General features: G+C 39.4%; 1 long non-coding RNA gene across 1 annotated transcript in view; it reads left to right on the top strand.

The window, feature by feature from the left end:
* The first annotated feature begins 1148 nt into the window (after window positions 1–1148).
* LOC130221298 (uncharacterized) overlaps window positions 1149–19909 on the top strand; it is a 48438-nt gene continuing 29677 nt past the window's right edge. Inside the window, exon 1 of the long non-coding RNA XR_008836272.1 lies at window positions 1149–1364. This is a non-coding gene — a long non-coding RNA (uncharacterized LOC130221298). The remainder of the gene's footprint in view (window positions 1365–19909) is intronic.

Below are 19909 nucleotides of genomic sequence, written 5' to 3'. Positions count from 1 at the left end.
ACAAAAAAACCAACCATAAGCAGGTTATTATGAGAAAGTCATATCAAAGCTCATCACAAACAGGTTTTCCCAGGAGCAGCGAAACATACTGATATATAGAAAGCAGTTAGAAGTGTCATTCACAGTTAGTATTCATCACTATTAAACACCATCATGGTAACACATTGTTTTTACTGCGTGTCTTAGCTTGCATGTGCAAGTCCACATCCAGATACTATTGCAAAAGATTCGCCCAGTGATCATGACCATCAGCAAAACGACCTCTGCTGTTGAATCGGTGTCTTTCTAAGAAAAATGATAACACCATGTATGTAAAATACTTTTATATTCTCTTACTCTACTTGGTGTGGTTTTTAAAATGACTGTGTACACTTGCACATGTTTGTGTTTGTCTGAAGGAAGTCATCTGCAATTACACTCTCCCACTACAACTAAATGATGGAGGAAGTTTTTTTAAAGACTATACCTTTGAATAGGACAAAAAACATTAATTGACAGCCATATTCCACAATATTTAATCATAATACTACTAATGCATTTCTGTTAAGTCATCATCTTTTAACATGTGCTATTAATTTAACTTAACATTTTTAAACCATTTTTGGAGACCTATAACATTAAAAAGAAACAAAGCAATGATGCTCTCCAAAATCTAAATAATTTTTAAACCTGTCTTCACTGGTTTGCATTTAGTGATGTACATTCAGCTGATATAACTACAAAAAATTTACAAAATAAGACTGTGAAGGGACCTTTTTATTTTTTTATTCAACACAAGCACACTCACTGGCCACTTTATTAGGTACACCTGTCCAACCGATCCGCCCCCCTCACTTTTAGAGACAGACCATTTAGAAACAGGTGATTAATAATTATATGAACACATGATCTCATACCCCCCACACACACACTTTTAAAATGTCCGCTTTTTTAACATATATTAAATGTGCTTTAGATGGAGGAACATTTTTAAAAAGCAGTCAGTATTTTTCAAATTCAGAAAAAATGTATTGGCAGTTTAAAAAAAAGTACAGCAACAAGTAGTCAATATAAATATTCCATGTAGAAGACAATACCGAGAGTGACCCGCAGCAACTTTATCAGCTGAAAGGGGGTGGGGACTTTCTCCATTTGTCCATAAGCTCTTAACCGGCGGCTAACGCGACACTTTCCACGGCATACCCACGCTGCCTTTATGAACATACACATGTATTTATAAACACCGTCATATTCCGTTTGGTCAGTACACCCACGACTTTTCTGGTATCTTAGGGGCATTTTAAACTCCCAGCAACACAAGGGGGCTCAATTCTTAAGGCTGGAAAACGAAAGTATGTTGCAGAACAAGAGAAGGCGTCAGAAAGGTAAGGCGCATGTTTGAGAGTCTTGTGTGAGATGCCTGATTTTCAACCTAAAACCTCCACTGAGATGTTACTATTATAAAATGTTGTAAAGAAATGTATTTGTTTTCATTTATGTACTGATTTAAAGCTACTGAATATCCACGTTGGACAGTCTGTGGCTTTAACTATTTCGGAATGGTCTGCGAATGTCTAATTAGCTAGATATGTTCTGGTATCTGATGTTTGTTTTTCGTGCCACTGGTACTTGCTGTTGGAAGCCTCACATCTGTATCCGGTTGACATGTGAAGCTTTCACAGTAGCTCATCCGCTGGAATAACGTGTGACACGAGGTTTTTAAATACATGCTTTATAGGCAGTTAAAATACACCCACAATTACTCCGTAGAGTTTAGACAAATGTGTACATGAACCAAGTAAAACGTGTCCAAAAATGATACTTTCATAGACATTTCAGCCTACCCCGAGAAAGAGAAACCTCCACAGACGTTCATATTTTGGACAACAAATACCATTAAAACATTGCAAACATCGATTCTAATCTGTTCTAGTGTGTCTAGGGGGCACAGTCCATTAGGATTAAAATTGTTTTACCATTCCACCAGGAGAAGACAACACATTAGGTTACTAGACCCATGTCAGGATCCACTGTATACATTTACCATTATGCTGTAATCAATGAAGTCATCACAATATATTTTTGGAAGGGATGGGCGGGTGTGCTGGGGGGTTCTATTTTGTTCTTAAGCAGGGCAACATTTTGTATTCAGGTCTAAGAAATATAGTAACATAAAATAATAGCTCCAATATATAAAATAGATTTTAACAAATTAACTCTATTCAAAACAATAACTTGAAAGTAAATGATCACCCAAAGATGAAAGTTAATAATGAGGGTAACTGCTGTGGGTAACTGAATGTGGGTAACTGCTGGTCTTTTTGATTTTGGTAGTCCGAGGGGATCGGAGACCAATGTTTAATGTCACATTGCTTAAAATGCACTTAACTTGAATAAATGATTATAAAATTTATCTTTTTAAGTGACCAGTCCATTAACAGTTTCTCTTTGCAAATATTCAGTCTACTTTGTGTAAAAAAGGTCGACTTATTTTCTTGCCTGCCACTTTTACTTTCTAAACGGGTGTGAAGAGAGGTTTTAGTGGGCACGGCTACATCCCTCTTACCCTTATTATAACACTAGCACACTGTAAGCGGGACTGGTTGCGGTATGATAAAAAATGTACAAATTTGCCAAAAAGCTAACCATGGTGAAAGTGAGTATGTTTAAACAGTCTCCTGCTGTACTTTAAAATCTTTCCATGCCACCCTCCTCTAAAATCCAGCATACGTTGGCATTCCTTGTTTATCCAGGCTGGTATAGTGCTGATGTATTTGTTGGACCAGCGTGCATAGTGATGTTGTTTTCAAAATGGCACTATTTAAGGCTGAATGAATGCATGAACAAATGAGTAGTGATTAGAAAGTGTGAACACTACTTTATTTACCTTATAATATCATGTGCCACAAGAATTTTTATTTTACAAAGTTCCACTGAAAAGTCAAATTACATAACCCTGTGTGTTAAGGATAGAAACAAACGGTTCATTGTTAAATACATGACCCATGGATAAGAACCAGGTGTAGTGCAAGGATATGCAGGTGCCACAACCCACAGTGCACTGCAGCACACCTAAAAAATAGAAGAAAGTTTTAAAATTTAAATGTCAGGGGTTAATAAATGATTTATTTACCTTCAGTTGCAGATCTCATACATCTGTGAAAGACGTTCATGCTGATATATTATTATTTATATTTCAAAGAAAAAAAGCCCTTTCAATAACCTATGAAAATATAATTATTATAAAAGTAAGAATTAGTTGTGTTGTTGTTGTTACAATCACCAGCAATCTAACATTTGCTGATCACTGGAAAACACCAAACATTCGCTCACTACACATCTGCCACTGAAATGCACTACAACTCCCAGAAGTCTATTTTTATTTGTTTATTTATATAGCTCTTTTTACAATAATGATTGTTTCAAAGCAGCTTTACAAAAGGTGCACATTATTGCATTATAATCAAATTATGTTAAAGTTAAAATCAAATATAAGTTATTATAAATAAACATAGTTAACCTGCAGTTTTATGACATTTAGGTGATGTCTGTGTGTACATGTTGAATGAAGTGTATTTGTATATTAAAAGGCACCTATGATGAAAATTAATGAAAATGTTTGTAAGTTGTCTGCACAGAACTGTGTGTAGGTATAGTGTGTCCACAGTCATGTTGGGATAATATAAAGGCTATAAGTCTCTTTTTTTAAATTTCCTAATGGTAAAATAGGATCCAAATCCCTCCCATTTTGAGGCCCACTGCAACGTGACATAGAAGTGCGGTTTCCCCACCCATCAAACTGATTGACAGCCTCGTATTAACATGTCTTCTTAGTAGCGTATATAATCACATACAAAGACAGGGCATGCGCAAAGCAACTGCGATTGAAAGATCTGTTTAGCTCTCTATGATCATCAATCATCATCAAATGTGATTAAGAATGAGTTTAAAACATTTTTAAAACAGTGCATGTTTAATCAATTACTGCGATTATCGCTACAGCCGCATGTCAGTACAATTATAAAAGAAGACTCTTCAATCACGGTTTGTGGACGTTAAGTCAGGTTAATTTTGTTTTACATTTGCTTACAAAAACAGCGCAAAGTTAAATGCGCCTGCTGTGTGTTTGTGTTTCCTATGTGTGTGTGCATCTGTGTGTGTGCATTAACTTTGTAATGACATTGTGTGTGACTCATCGTTGCAGAAAGGCTTGAATTAACTCCACAACAAATACATCAAATAATCATTGGGAAAGTTCTTACTGGAGTACCTCTCACAAACATTACATGAGATCTGCTTCCTTCATGTCTGTCACTGGGCTGTTTATCTGATGCAGCCAAGGCAAAGATTGAGGCACAGTCTGACAGGCATGTGGGAAGAATGGGTGGGGAGAACTAGCTCATTTGTATTAAAGTCACAGGTAACAAAAACAGCAACACTGTGTCCAGAGCAGAACATTCCAATATTCTGAAAGGTATAATAAATAATCTGATGGGTGTTTTGAGCTGAAACTTTACAGACACATTCTGGAGACACAAAATACTTTTCTTAAATTTTGAAAAAGGGGTAAAATAGGTGCCCTTTAAGTAGGGCTGGGCGATTAAAAAGTAATTGAAATCGGCATTCAGAACCAATAATCGATAAAATTTTTGGATGATTTTTTAAATTACTTTCCCTACCGCGTGTGGAATAAACAACAACTGCGTCGCGCCTTGCGCTGCATTGCGCCGGGTGTATGATAGGGCCCAAAATGTTCAATTAATCGAAATTTAGATTTTAGGCGCTGCTTCTGGTGTGTGACCCCCTTTATACTGCATAAACTTATTCCTCCTGTTCTTCTTCTTCTTCTTCTTCTTCTAAAACTGATTTCTATTTGCATCCCCTCCTAGACCGTTCAAGCTACTAACCCCAACCTTACTCCAGACCCTTAAACTGGTCTGACTCAGCTTACGATCAGTCTTTTCCAATTGATCTCACTTACGTTTTTTTTTTAAACTGACCCGGAAAATTTGGAAAAGTCCCATTGACTTAACATTGGACCAAAATTTGTGACCTCATAACTTTGCGCCAGACTTTCACACAGACTTAAGGCTGGGCGCATTTAACTCAGACTACCAGTCTGCCAATCACTGATGACTTTTCAACTTAGTAGCCACACCCTAGCAACCACTTACAGCACCTTAGCAACTGTCCCATAGACTTCCATTGTAAAAATTTGCCATTGACTTTACATTGGACATCCTAACAACATACCAATTCACACTAGCAACGTACTAATCCATAGAAACATACTAACAAACTAGCAACATACTCATTCATACTAATGACATACCAATCCATTCTAGAAACATACTAACAAACATACTAATCATACTAGAAACAACAACACTTTAGCAACCACATAGTAGTGCCTTAGCAACCACTTAACACCCTAGCAACACCTTAGCAACAACCTAGAACACCATAGCAATTGGTGAGTAACAACTTAGCAACCACCTAGCAACACCTTAGCAACTGGCTAACAACACCTTAGCAACCGCCTAGAAACCATCTAGCAACGCCTTAGCAATCACCATGCAATACCTTAGCAACCTTCTAGCAACCAATCAGAACACCCTAGCAACCACCTTGCAACACCTTAGCAATGACCTAGAAAAATCTTAGCAACCACCTGGGAAAACTTTAGAAACTACCTAGCAACACCTTAGCAATCACCTAGCAACGCCTTAGTTACCGCCTAGCAACCACTCAGAACACACTAGAAATCACCTAGCAACACCTCATGAACCACCTAGCAACGCCTTAGTAACCGCCTAGCAACCACTCAGAACACACTAGAAATCACCTAGCAACACCTTAGCAACCACCTAGCAACGCCTTAGTAACCACCTAGCAACCACTCAGAACATCCTAGTAACCACTTAGCAACACTTTAGCAACCACTCAGAACACCCTAGCAACCACCTAGCAACACCTTGGCAACCAGTCAAAACACCCTAGCAACCGCCTAGCTACCACTCAGAACACCCTAGCAATGCCTTAGCAACCATTCAGATCACCCTAGCAACCACTTAGCAACACCTTAGCAACTACTCAGGACCCCCTCTCAACAGCCTAGCAAGAAACATGCCGATTCATACTAGAAATATTATATATATTATATAAATATATAATTAATTTAAAAACAACTTCAGATTGTTTTCTTTGTTTTAATATGATGAACATAAAGCCTGAGGACAGTGTGTGCAAAATAGTACAAGCACAACATCACTATTAATCATAAAACACCTCAAGTTATTTGAAAATTTGAAAACAAACACACAATGCCTCAGTGATTCACAGATATCTATCACAGATCACAGAACTATATCAGGGTGTCTCATACAGCACTTTAAGGGGGGCTGTATAGTTCATTTGACTCCTGATACCTGGCATCTTTTAGCTTTCACCAGCGCATCAATATTAGGCGTCAAATCCTGAGTAGCACCCAATTTCAGAATGTGATTCAAGTACTCGTGAGTGAGCCTTGAGCGCAGCTTTGTTTTATTTGTGCTCATTACAGAGAAAACATGCTCACAAAGATATGTAGTTTGAAACATGCACAACAGTTTTGCAGCGAGAGCTGTCAACTTGGGGTTACCTGGCAAGAGAATCTGATAAAATGTGTTCAAGCCAACTGCGGCAAATTTGCCCTTTAAATTCGAGTCACAGTGCAAGTCAATTATTTCAGGTTGGATGCTGACGGGCAGTTCAGAATGGTAATGGATGATTTATTTATGAATGGTCAATAAAAAACTTTGAGGTCTTTCTCCAGTTCACCAGTTTGAAGTCTTTCTCCATTTAAAATCTGACAGTGTTGCTCAAACTCCTGTAACAGTCCCTTTATTTTATCTTTGAACCGCTTCATGTCTGCCACACGTTGGGTCGCGCACACATTTTTCAGACAGGGGAAGTGAACTGTATCACCACCGGCGAGTTGCATCTGCCGCAATGACAGCTTTAAATTAAAAGAACATATGCTATCATAATACCGTGTGACAACTTTGTTGTGCCCTTGCAGCTGTTTGTTCAAGCTATTCAAGTGCTCTGTAACATCTACCATAAATGCATGGTCCTGCATTCATTCTGCATAATGAAATTCTTACACTGGTTTGCCCTTTTCTTCCATAAACTGTTCAATTTCTTCTCGTAAACCATAGAAACACTTCAGCACAGCACCTAGGCTTAGCCATCTTATTTATTTACCTTACCTCAGATGTGGTCTTTCTCTCTAAATGGGGCTGTAAAACTAACGATAATTCAGGCTTCTGGATCAGATGAAATTAACAGTTTGGATGACCACCTTCATGACATTATCCATCTTTAATGACTTGCAACACAAAGCCTACTGGTGCACAATACAGTGAAAGTCCAAAAATTTCGTCCTACATTTGCTGATTGCACTTTCTTTCTGAACTTTGTCGCAACGGCTGCTTTTTTCCCGATCATTGAGGGCGCACCATCTGTAGCCAGGCTGACAGCGTGGGATTAGTCCACTCCGACCGCGTCCAACAAGTGCAGTGAAAATATCAGCTGCTGTCGTTGTATCTTTCATCGGCACCAACTCCAAGAACTCCTCGGTGACAGTCAATGTGTCATTGCAACTGAAAACGCAATAAACGACTTTACTTTTTGCTTTAACTGGCTGTCCAAAAATTCACTGATATATCGGAAATTCTGTCTGCTACTGTGTTTCTTGTCAGGCTGATATTTGCAAAAGCCTGGCGCTTTTCAGGGCACACAATCTCCACTGCCTTCAGCATGCATGTTTTTACAAATTCACCCTCACAAAATGGTTTTGAAGCCACTGCGATTTCATTAGCAATGAGGTAGCTAGCTTTCACTGCAGCGTCACTGATGTCTCGGCTCTGAGTAAACGCAGACTGCTGCTGCTTCAGACCCGCCAATAGTTCATTCACCTTTTCTCTTCTCCGCTGACCTTGAAAGTTGCCATATTTGTCGTCATGAAGACTCACATAATGGCGACGAACGTTACATTCTTTCAGCACTGCAACATGCTGTGAACACACTAAACATACAGCTTTCCCATTCACTTCCGCGAATAAATAGGATGACGACCATTTTTCTTGAAACACTCTGCACTCTGCGTCCACTTTTCTCTTTTTTGACAGAGACATATTGGGGCATTATGTTAAAAGTAGAAGTAATACATATCGCGGGCAAAACAAAGTAGCTAACCCAGACTGACTACAATTACTTTTACCCACTTCACCTCTGCTCCTCTGCTCCGGTTTGTTTGCGTAAGTTAAGCAGTTTAAGTTAACGCAATTGCTATTGCGCCATCCTGTGGATGCAATTGGAACGGCAATTTTCTTTTATGGAAAAATTGCAGCACATTTTTTATACTTTACAAAAACATCTCGCAGGCCGGATTAAGTCCATTTGTGGGCCTGATCCGATCCGCAGGCCGTACGTTTGACACCCCTGATCTAAGCCAACTGCTTCAAACTGCTTAAAACTACTACAAATTTTCAGACTAGGCTTTTTCAAGCCACTACAAAGTTTGTCTACGAACTTTATTTTTCTAGTTTTCATCTCCCATTTCTGTAAACACTAAATATTCACAAAGCCCTCTTTTCATATGCATACAGCATGTGTGGCGAGTTTATGCTCTGCTGGCAGAAAATCATTATTCAACTTACTAATGGAAAGTTCATTAATTCTCACAGGAATCATCTGGCACCTCACTTCCTGTATCAGGGTCGTGGTAGTTAGGGTCAAGTCCTTTATTGACAAGTTTGGCTATGTTTTCCACAGCGCTTGTCTGGATGTAGTCCATGAACTTCTAGACTGGCCTGTAGGGGGTAGACACATTACTCAAGGCTCAGAGCTAATTTATGCCAGTGGCCTTAAATGAGACTGAACCAATCTCAAATGGTACATTTTTTTGTGTCTATTTGCCAGTTACAAGTGTCCATAAAAGGTGCTGTATGTAAGTTTTTGACTCTTCTAAAGCATAAAAACTTAGTAATATGTTTGCGGATATTTAGGAAACATGCACACTTGTTTATCTGATAAACAATGCAACAGTTACAGTTATTATTCTTTTAAAAAGTGTGTTCTGTATTGGAATGTTTATTTGGTTCTTTGTTTTGGTTTGTGTAACCACTGCTAGTTTCCGCAATTATATTTCAGCACTTCAGGTTGCCTTCAAACACAGCATGTTTCATTTCAGTATTGAAGACTGCCTAAAAGTAACTGGACGGATCAAATATTCGACAAAATGAGACGTAGATTCAGAGTTAAACATCCACATCTGCACTAAAAAGCATATTAATAACCAACTCCTGCCACAGCTGACAATCAGACTCTGACACACATATACACACACACACACACACAAACACATGTATTGTTCTGCATCACTCCATGATCACAGCATGTTCTGCTGCCTAATTCACCAATGCCCCCTGACCCTGAACCCCATGATCTGCCTATGTTTCCTGGTTCTCCTGACCCACTGGGCTTGTCTGAACCGGCAGTGCCTCCTGACCCACTGGGGTTGTCTGAACTGCCAGTGCCTCCTGACTCACTGAAATTGTCTGACCTGCAAGTGCCCCCTAAACTAGAGCCTTTTGACCCGGGGTTGGGGTTGTTTGACCGCCAGTGCCTCATAACCCAGAGCCTCCTCACCCGCTGAGGTTGTTTGATCCACCAGTGCTTCCTGATTCAGAGCCTCCTGACCCACTGTGGTTGTATGACCTGTCAGTGCCTTTTGACCCAGAGTCCCCAGCCCTTTTTACAAATCCATGCACAACGAGGATTATCAAAAATGTATATTTATTTACAAAACACAGAATGGATGAGGTTAGTGACAATACAATACTGGACAAAGAGCTAACAAAACTCAGGGGTATAAATACAAGACATGAATAAACTGATTACAAAGAGGGGTAAAACACAAGTGGAACTAATAAAGATTAACAAATGGCAGGAAAAAAGAACAAAGGAATCATATGACATAACATAAGCACATGGAACACCACACGTAACCCTGACATTAACCCCCTCCAGGAAGGCGCGTCCTTGCACCTTACGCGTCCTGGCCAAGGGGAGTAACTGGAGGAAGGTGCCAGGAGGGTTGCTGGAGAACGAAGGGTGATGAAGGTGGCCAGGGTGGAGTAGTCGGAGAGAGGAACCAGGAAGAGAGCTGGAGCCATATGACCCAGAATGCAGACAGGAGGACAGACCAGGGTAGAGTCAAGGGAGGAAGGGGCCATAGAGAATAAGCCTGCGGTGGAGCCAGAGCAACAGAGGAACAAGGTGGAGCTGGAGGGAAAAAGGAGCTTAATGCAGCCAGCATGATAGAATGACAAGGCGCAGTGGAGTGAATGGCGTAGAGAGGCGAAGGAAGGGTGACAACTGACCAAGGCGGAGCTGGAGGGATGAGAGAGCCTGGTGGAGCTGTTGGGATGGCAGTCCATGATGGAGATGAGGGAGGAGTGAGCCAACATAGAACCTTAGGGTAAGAGGGCCAAGCTGGGTCTGCAGCTTGGAGGCTGGAGAAGAGGACAAAGGGCGCAGGCAACCAGATGGCAATGCATGAAGGCAGACCCAGTGTGAAACCTCCCCACTAAAAGCCTGAGGGTGAGCTAGGGAGCTGGGTGACTGCAGCATTGCTGGAGCTGGCTGACTGACTGCAAGAATAGACACTTGCTGAGGTGGAGAGGGAGGGTTGGGTGGGATGCTGCTCATGACACAGGAGTTAATGCTGTCTGAGAACAGCGGGGTTAGGAGAAGTTCTATGCTGTCTGGAAACAGCAGGTCTCAGAAAAAGTCTATGCTGTCTGGAAACAGCGGATCTAGGGAAAGGTCTATGGTGTCTGGGAACAGCGGGGATGGACTGACATCACTCCAGAAGTCGATGAGCAGCATCCTAGATTCCAGTGGTTGCTCACCCTCAGTAGACAGTTCTCTCTCTGTTTCTCAGTGTCTATCAGGACTCCCACAATCAGCACGGTTTCCTGATCATGCACCTGGTCAGACAATCCGCTGAGCTCCTCCTCTTTGGCTTAATCGTTCTTGATAGTGATGGCTCAGACACTGTGGGGGGCTCTCCCTCTGTGGTGTGCTCTGGCAATCGTTCCCTGCTGTGGGGTGATGGTTGGTTGGTCTCTGGGTCTGGAGTGACAGCGATGAGATCTTCATCAGCACAGACAGCAAATGGAGATCCATGCCTTGTCAGTGTCCACTCCACATACGCAGAGAAGTTGCCTCAAAGACCATCTTTAAGCAATGGTGCTCTGCTAGCGGTGTCAAGGTTGGTATTATAAAACCCGCAGAGCATGTCTTCTAGAAAGCTGGTGGTGTTCCTCCTACTACAACAGGAAGATAAGAAATTTGGGCCAGTGTTTGGGTTCCATGCAAAACACCAAGGCAAGGAAAAAGAAACACTGATGGGCAAAACACTACATAAACGGGGGAAATGAACCTCACAACTTTTTTTTTGTCACTCTGCTATTCTGTTACAGTTTGCACTTTTTACAACAGCACAGGCAACAAGGATTATCAAAAACGGATATTTATTTACTAAACACTTACATCTAGACATAGGAACATCAGAACACAGGATAGACGAAAATGCTGACAATATAATACCTGGCAAAGAACTAACAAACAACTTTTTTCCCCCTTTGAACACAATGTTTTTTATTTTGAGAAACTTTTTAAATATTTTGGAGCAGTAAACATGTCAGGCTAAATAGTTCTAATGAATCATTAACTTCGGCTGTCTTCATTAAAAAAATAAAATAAAATGGAAATAAAAAATCTCATACATACCTTAGGAACCGTATAGCAGAAATCTTTAAAACCTTGACTTTCCCAAACCACGGTATACTTTGAAAACGGTTATCGTACCATGCCTATTTTGGTTAACACATTTAACATTTGTGTAACATTGTACAAAACTGAACTGTGTTGTAGTGTGAGCACTGCGCTTCACTGTGCACTTCACAAACATTCAGAGAAGCCCCATGATAGAAAAATAAAAAGACAGGCCTTTTGTCTTGATGGATCAATAAACTGAGCTCATTATCTCACCATATGAGTGCACGGTCAATTTTAGATTGTCAAGGGACAACACAATGAGGACCAAGAACTTCAATGAAAATCAACTCTAAGTAAAATCAATGCAAAACACAGGATTAGGATACACAACATGCAGATGCCCCTGAGAATTGCAAGACCTGCTGTGCCTATTATATATTATGTGGCGTACTTAAGCTTTCATTCATCCAATTAAAAAAAAAATAGGGTAATGGTTCACATCACGGTTTTGGCTAAAATGAGAACACACAATTTGTTTTGCTTAAAATCGAGATCACAGTTCTCTCATGATTCTGTAGATGTAAAATAAAGGTTAATATGAGTAGGCTATTATTACTGTTATTTCTCAAACATGTTGTAAAACAGCAATAATAATATTAGCCCTATGTGCTACTGTTGGTTAAAAATGCTAATTTTGCATAGACTTGGAATAGTGGACTTGAATAAATTTGTCCTGGTCATTAATGCACTGTAAAGTGATTACATCAGAATACAACAATTTATAATTCTAAAGTTGAATTATTATGTTTGAGACATATGCTTGCCATTTGTCTTTAGCCCCTTTCACACAGTAATACCGCTAAATTGAGGGTTTTTATTTAAAGCTTTAGCATTCATGCAGCTGCTTTGTCTATGAGACATGCAAAGGCAGAAGCGCGAATCGCAGCTAAATGTTTTCACAATTGACTATGTTACAAATTCTGTGATTGGTATTGTGAACAACTTTGATGAAAACATATGGAGGAACACTTTCGTATGTCGAGATTTACATAATACGTGTGTGTGCTGGCGCTAACCGGCTGCTTCATGTGCACATGCGTCAAGCAACTGAAGCAAAGCTTAAAGGTAAACAAACAGCGATTTATCATAAGCATTTCATCAATACTTTTTACACAGTTGGCATTAAGAAGGAACATAGAAACGTTATCTGACTAACATCTAGCAGCTAAACATGTCTGGAAAACTATCCAAAGGCTTTTATTTTCATAAAGAGCGCAGATGTGAATGCATCTGAGTGTTATGATTGGCTGGAGTACAGGTCTCACTTCAGCACTTGTCATAATCATAGCTTTAAAACACGATGTGATCATGTAAATGGTGTGTGCACTTTCGGTTTCACTTTTACTGCCGAGTGCAGCTCATGTCATGACTTTGAGAAAAAAAAAACATTCATGGAAATCATACTTCCCATGCGGCTCTCAAACGATCACTCTGTGCAACAAACTGAACATTATTTACAACTTTATTAACTGTTATTCACATCCTATGCAGGTTCTGTTCACTAAAGTAGACGTCACACGTGCGTCCTCTTGGGTGTAAACAAACAGTGCGTCAGCTTCCGTATGATTTCGCAGTCACGAATACCTTATTACATTAAGACAGAAATTATATTTTTGGGTGAATTATACCTTATAAATACAGTATGTGACACCTTTAACACCATTTACAGGTGTCTACATTACTGGGCAATATATATAAACCAATTTGAATACTTGTGCGACCGCCTTTATGCTTCTTTAATTTAACTTGAAAATATAATTGGCTGAATTGAAAAGTTGCTGGATTAAATCGAGATTGTGATCTTTTTTCGATTAATCGTGCAGCCCTAACTGTCGGTTAACCTTTTTATTCTAAGCTCAGAACATGAACAGCTTTTAATTTCTTCTTCTTGTTTTACGGGTGATTGCAGACTAATAAGTGCATTACCACCTCCTGTCTTTCAAATGGAACATTGACATTAGACGCACCAAATTCCTGACTGATCTACCTACCCACACACAATCACTCTTAATTAAACCAGTTACCCGTTTAGAGACTTCATTGAGTTTCATTCAGTGCTGCGTGTTCAGCTCCTCTGTCCACCCTTTATAATCTTAGGAAAAAGCCCTTATACTCTCTTGTGCAATTAAGTACTTGTCAAATACTGTAGCAACAAATAATTTAATACTTCTACCTGATTTTAATAAATCTTTGATTGAAAACTGTTCTCCCTTATTCTCTAACTCTTTTCTAATCTCATTTATTCTCTAATTCTTCCAGTTCATTTCTTTCAACAGTATATTTCCTACAGTGCATTATAATGTTCAACTGTTTCACTAAATTCACATGATTCACAGAGCCCTGTTGAATGTTTACTTATTAAATACATTGTACTAATCAACCTTGTGTGTCCCAATCGTAATCTTGTAATCATGGTCTCCTCAACTCTCTTCCCTTACCCACTGTCAAAATATTTGATACAAATGCCTACCTTGGGTATCAGTGTTCCAGTACTGCTGCCATACGTTCATGATATTCTTTTTGACAATTATTTAATTTCTAATCTACTGAGGGGAATCTGGATATCAACCTTTCCTCTATCTATGGTTTTTTTTAGCAAATTTTTTTGCCTAATTATTAGCTCTTAATCTGATGTGAGCAGGAACCCACAAAAACTTTCAAAAACAAAAAAATTTATATTGTTTTGCTTTAGTGAGTATAGTTCTTGCTTCTGACTTCTGCTCACTCAAACTTAGTTAAACGAAACTCGAATCTGAACATGGCAGCACAGTGGCGCAGTGGGTAGAAGAATCGCCTCATAGCAAGAAGGTCGGTGGTTCGTGCCCCGGCTGGGTCATTTGACATTTCTGTCTAGAGTTTGCATGTTCTCCCCATGTTCACGTGGGTTTCCTCCAAGTGCTCCGATTTCCCCCACAAGTCCAAAAACATGAGGCATAGGTGAATTGGGCAAGTTAAATTGTCCATAGTGAATGAGTGTGTATGGATGTTTCCCAGTGACATATGCTGTAACATATCCCAATAACATATGCTGGATGAGTTGGCGGTTCATTCCACTGTGGCGACCCCAGATTATTAAAGGGACCAAGCTGAAAATGAATGAATGAATCTGAACATATTATTGCTCTAGGTATTTTGACTTTACTAACCCACTTTATTGTCAAAATATTGCAAACATCTCTCCAGTATCACATGACCCTTCCTTTTGTCTCTTTTCTAATAAGCTTAGATCAACTTTAGGTTGGGGCATAACCACAATAGCACAGGGGATAACAGAATTAATGGAGCATGTCCAACCTCCTCCAGTCTCATATCTCCTATTAAATTACCCACTCTCCATCCAAAACCATTACACTTTCTTCTCATGTTCCAACTTGGATTAAAAACTTTTTTTAGTTTTTGCCCTTTGATTTACCCTTTGATTTACCCTTTGATTTGCCCTTTGATTTAACCTTTGATTTACCCTTTGATTTACCCTTTGATTTACCCTTTGATTTACCCTTTGATTTACCCTTTGACCTTTTAAATTTACCCAATAAGAAAATTGTTGTCTTCTAATCTGTAGTGGCATTTTACTTTTCTACTTCATTTACTGCACATTGCATTTTCTTTACATTATACTCAGTATGCTAACCTTTAAACCAAAGAGCCCCATCAGCAGCAAAAAAAAAAAATGATTTCCCCAAACTTGTGTGTACGTTTGAGAAAACATTGATCATGAGGATAAATAACAGTGGACTTACTACAGTACACTGCCCTGTGGTGTTCCATTATCACTTTCTCCTTTAGAGGATATATTTCCACCAACTTTCACTCTGATACTTTATTCAATTAAAAACTCTTTAATCCAAAAATGAATTCTTCCTTATATATTTAGCTTTTCTAATTTAATTAATAATCCTTTTTTCCACAACAAGCCTTTTTGCTATCAAAGAAAACAGCGATGATGCTCTCCTTATTAATGCTTTCCTTATTTCATAAAAATATTATTAAATCCAAAGTCCTTCTTCCACACCTAGTCCCACTTTTATTAGGAGAAAACCAGTTCATTTTTTCCAAATGATATGTTAATCTATCAGTTATCATTCTTTCCATCACTTTACATATATTAGAGGTTAAAGCTATTGGATGTTAATTCATCGGATTACTTGGAGCTTTCCCTGGATTTTTAATAGGTATAATTAATGTTTCCTTCCATCCATATTCTATTGTAGAATGACAACAAGACCTTCAAAGTACTTTTACTAAAATGCTTAATCATATAATACTTCATCCATTCCCAGAACAGACTGCCTCAATCTTCTCACTGCATATCTTAACTCACTCGTAGAAAACGGTAGGTCTACTAAATTATTTTCAGTTACTTTTTCCCTCATAAAATCTGGATATTCCTTTAACACATTTCCCTTATCTATTTCCCTTACTTTGTTCAGACAGCTGTTTACTTTGATAAATGTCTTTAAAAACATTTCCACTTTCTCTCCATCCACCACAGCTATCTCTCCTGCCATACTTAAAACTGGGAATTGCTTTTTTCTTTGAATCCCTTTCAATTTTTTTCATTATCCCCCATATCTCCTCTCCTGGTGTATTTTCATTACAAAATGTGGCATGATCAGTGGGTGTGGAAAAGGAGCGAGGACTCAATTGCAGGGAAAATGGGTTTTATTTAAAAATAAAAGGCAAAACAGTAAAATAAACTACCCCGAGGGCAAAACATTAGCAAAACAAACAAACAAACAAACTTGACTGGGCAGGCTGGTAAGGATTAGGGCTGGAACACACGACAGGACAAGGAAAGAAATGATGACGAACTGGCACAGGACAGCAGACACGAGGAGAATACAAGCAGAAATAATTAATAAACAAACAGGTGAACATGATAAACTAATAATGGGTTAACAATGAGGGTGAGACCAGACAATAGACGGGAGAGCACATGACACAAAGAGACAACACAAGCCATGTGCTCACATAAAACAAGACTAGAACACGCAGCCAATGAGAGAACTCATTAACCGGGTGTTCACAAGACAACACTGAAGCACACAACAAAAGCATGCGGCCAAAATGTAAACACCCAGCCACGTGCTTAGACAACACAAACATAAACAGACGCAAGACACGAGCACATGATAGATTAAAACACCTTACCGTGCGCTCACACATATGCAACGCGCATGTTTCATCTCAGCATCAACAGAAACCAAAACCAACAAGACTGAGACGCTGAGAATAAAACAGCACGATGCAGACAGAACAAAACACGAACACGAGTACAAGAGCGCACGTCCCAAGCAAACACAGACCCCACGACGGCGCCCATACAGAGACACACACAATGACAGAAAACGAGTGCTCGACCCGAGAAAACTCGAGCCGAGCACAACAGGACAGGACAAGACAAAGCTAGTGTCCGGACTCTGCCACCAAAACAAGAATTTACAAGACCAGAGTGGCAGAACCCTGACAATATGATTTCCAGTACATTACCTTAGCTTTCCTTACAGTCCCCCTTACCTCTTTTACCTCTCTTACCTTACTTTTTCTTTGTTAATAATCTCTACTGACCTGTCTTGTTCAATTTTAATATCCTTTCATCTGTGGTCACGCAAACTCATGAATTCCTTCCAACTCGCTTTCATACTTCCAATTGTTGGTTCCACCTTTACTTAAAGTGATTCTCCTTGCATTTACTTTACTGTTATCAATATAGGATAATGATTACTTTCAATAGTGTCCTGTCTTCTTATCCCATTCAGTGCTCCCTGCTGTTGTGTCAGACACCAATGTCAGATCAAGCACAGACTCTTTACCAGTTGCCACATTTATCCTTGTATAACTCCCGTCATTTACGGCCTACTCACACTATGTTAGAACTGTGCTCAGGCCCGTTTCCCGTTTGAGAAGTGTGAGTGCTCTGAATCGGGCTCGAAACAGAAGACGAGATGTGACTTTTAATGGACTGTTTGATATGGACTTACTAATCATTCTTACTGTTCAATGAGCGCAAACTATCGTAGTTTATTAAAGACGCAAACCCCTCACTGCACCACAGCTGCACCTTCAGCAAATCTCCTACTACCTGCAGCAAGACTTTATGATTGTTTATGAGCATCAAAAGTGGCTGATCTGTTCGGCGAAATATTTGACTGCGTGTCACTGAATCCCAAACGACTAAAACAATATAACTAAGGAAATCTCCACTGAGCGAGAGCGCTTACTGAACAGCGCATCATCGATGACGTAAGCGTGCTCAGGCCCAAATGTAATGTGAGTGCGGGCCGTCGGGGGAGACGGGAGGGGGGACAAGAGTGCTTTGGCCCGGTTCAAGGCAACTGTACATAATGTGAGTACGCCCTTAGACATACCAAATTCTTTCTGTCCATCAACTCTTCCACGGTCCATTCCCATCTGTCACTTACCCTACCCATAGCGTACTCTGTGCATTAAAATCCCCACACCAAATCACCCTTTCTGTATTCTGACACTCTATTTCTTCTAATTCATTCAACATACGTTTTTTACATGGATTATAAAAGTTTATTTTTACTGTACATAACTAAATCCATTCGCCCACACTTCCACCACCACATATACACCAGCCACAACGGCAGCATAGCTGCACCTGGAAGAAAGGAGATCCACAAATTAGTATTTTTTTAATCATTATAATGAATTTTGACAACAAACAAGCATATGTTTTAATATATTCATGACCCCATGTGTGTTTTACCATCATGCTTAAAAAAACGATAAAATAAAACCACTAAATTTTGCTTTCTATAATGCCTAATAATAACTCCTGTATAGCAGGCCCACAACATTCTAACACTCAGTGACACTGGAATACCCTGTCAGAAAATTCTAGTGGGTGGGAATGACCTTTTTACAGTGTCTGTTATAATGCTAACATTGTTTTCTTGTGTTTACATTGATGAATAAGGCCACTGTGTAAATGCACAGTGCAGATACAATCTTATTGCCACATTAGATCGTTATGATAACTTGATATTGTTGCCTTCAGTGATTTCCTGAAGATATATACCACAAAATAATGCAACTGCAATTACTACAGCAGTCGCCATTGTCTGATCTCATATGAAGCAAGAAATCGCGATGACTTATGATGACGTGTGCAAGTGTTGTAGTGCTGTCCCAATTCTTAGGGGTAAATTTTGAAGCCTTTACCCTTCATACTCTGTTTCAAGGGCCAAGGGGAAGGGGTAGGGGGTACAAAAATAGAATTGGGCCTTAATCATGCTTTTCACATCTGGAATATTGACTTTCTTGTTCTCCTTATGCATGACATTCCCTTTCTCAATATTCCTTGCATCAACCACTTTTCCAGCTTCTGCATATGTGATATTCCTCTTTTCGGTCACACTTTATTTTGATGATCCGTTTGTTGAATTTAAGTGACATTGCATCTACATGCCAACTAATTCTCATTAGATTATAAGTAGACTCTTAAGTTGAGGTTGGGGTTAGGGTTAGTGTAAGTTGACATGTAATTACAAAATTTCTTATAGTCAGTTAAATGTCTGTTGAAGAAGCATATCAGCAGATCTTAAGCAGACAGTCTACTAATACTCAAATAGACCATAAAAGTAAAGGGTTACCTAATTTTCTTATTCTGTACTTTAGCTCTTTTCCTCACCTCACATCCCCCATATGCAACATTGTGATCTCCTCCACAGCTGCAACACTTGACCCCTGCTCCTTCATTTCCCATAATCATGTTTCCCCCTCATCGTGTGCCTCTTTTCCTAAACTTACACACCATAGCCACACATCCATACTTTTGACAATTATAGCACCTTAAAGGAGGAGGCACAAAGCATCTAACTGAGTAATTTATAAATCCAAGTTTGATCTTATTTGGTAGTACCTCATCATCAAATCTAAGATAAACTGAAAGACTCTCTATTCTGTTCTCCTGTTTAGTCATGAACAGTCTCCTGGCACCAACTATTTGCCCTCCATATACAGTCAGGTCCGTAAATATTGGGACATTGAAACAATTGTAACATTTTTGGCTCTA

The sequence above is a fragment of the Danio aesculapii genome, chromosome 3, assembly GCF_903798145.1.
Source record: "Danio aesculapii chromosome 3, fDanAes4.1, whole genome shotgun sequence".
Taxonomy (NCBI): Eukaryota; Metazoa; Chordata; class Actinopteri; order Cypriniformes; family Danionidae; genus Danio; species Danio aesculapii.
The sequence above is the reverse complement of the archived record's forward strand: the minus strand, read 5'-3'. Positions and strand labels throughout refer to the sequence as shown.